The 1,346-nt window shown below is 41.1% G+C and overlaps 1 protein-coding gene across 6 annotated transcripts in view; it reads left to right on the forward strand.

Annotated features, from left to right (window-relative positions):
* Nucleotides 1-442: 442 nt before the first annotated feature.
* The window catches only part of zmynd11 (zinc finger, MYND-type containing 11), a 21,773-nt gene continuing 20,869 nt past the window's right edge, over nucleotides 443-1,346 (forward strand). For 3 of the 6 annotated variants that reach the window (XM_035671469.1, XM_035671473.1, XM_035671474.1), the window contains exon 1: nucleotides 443-1,205. The gene's annotated coding sequence lies outside the window, so the exon portion shown is untranslated. The remainder of the gene's footprint in view (nucleotides 1,206-1,346) is intronic. The other 3 variants (XM_035671471.1, XM_035671470.1, XM_035671472.1) reach the window with 2 other exon arrangements.

Consider the following 1,346-nt stretch of genomic DNA (forward strand, 5'->3'; position numbering starts at 1 on the left):
TTTATTTGTGATATTCTTTGTTCTGTTTTGCTGCTGTGTCAACCTGAAGAGCGATCAATAAAGGAATATCTTATCTTTCTTGTTTTCATTAAATGTGAGGAGGAACCTGACTGGTTACATTTATACATAAATTATAATGAGCAAAGTATTTTCTTACTTGTAGCAAAGCTGCAACAATTAGTCCATTAATTAATTGATTGTCTAATAAATTAAATTCTTTACTCCTCCTTCACAGTAAACTGAATGTTGTGGATGAATAAAGACGGTGAGGGCCTCTGCAGTGCTTTGTATTTACTCTTCTCTACAGTTTCTGTCTCATCTTTATAAATTTGTGAAACTATAAAAAAAGCTTTTGTTTTTAGATCCGTAACAAACGTAACACAGACGGACGTGCAGATGGTGTCAGTGATGGCTGCAGGTGAGGCTGACTTCCCGCCTTAATGCCTCAGACTGATGTTTGTGTGTCAGAAATCTAAAATACTGTGTTCCCGTTGGCTGACCGGATGTTTTGTGTTGGTTTTCAGCCTCGTTTGTGTTTACTTTTGGCTGATTTGCTGTGTTTTGTTCTTGTGTTTTGTCCTGAGGAAAGGTGTGAAGACTGAACGCCCTCTGGAGCGTCTGTGGATAGCTTTTGGCTGCGATTTGTGAAAGTGACATCTTAAGTTTCACGGGTGGTTAAGAGGAGAACCGCATTAAATTGGATTTGAGTTTAAAGATATTCAGGGAAGGCTGAGCGTCGCAGGGAAGAGACAAACCCTGCGAAGGTCTCAGTTCTCCTCGTCACATTCCCTCTGATATTTTCTGCCGTTTGTTTGGACGAGGCGTTGAGAGTGTCGTCCTAATGATGCACGGATACGGAGGAGGAGTAATGGGTTTATGTGTGCTTTAAAAAAGAAAATACGAGGTGGAAACTTTGAGCGTAATTCTGAATGTCTGTCTTGTATTGAGCCTTCTTATGTTTGTGTCTTTAGTTTGCTGAATAACAGATACCTGGCATGTGAAGAGCGACGTTCAAGGTCACAAAGTGTCGGAGCACACGGCATTTATAAAGTCACAGGATGTTGTTCCACAGATATTCAGACTCTGTTTGTCTTTCCCTCACATCTGAATGATCCTCAGAAATAATCCAAAAATGTCGTTTGCTTCTGATTTCGAGCAGCACGGTTCAGATGAGCTGAGGATGAGGAGATGAGGAGTGATTCCAGGTAATGACTTTAGAAATGTGTCTGATCAAAAGGATTCATTTTCAGAAAGCGTGAAATGACCTCGGCACAAATCATCTGTGTGTCTCTGAGCTCAGTGAGGACGATTGTGGAAGGAGTGTGGACAGACAGACAGACAGACAG

This window comes from Morone saxatilis, unplaced genomic scaffold (genome assembly GCF_004916995.1).
Source record: "Morone saxatilis isolate NCDOM2014 unplaced genomic scaffold, NCSU_SB_2.0 Contig23, whole genome shotgun sequence".
Taxonomy (NCBI): Eukaryota; Metazoa; Chordata; class Actinopteri; family Moronidae; genus Morone; species Morone saxatilis.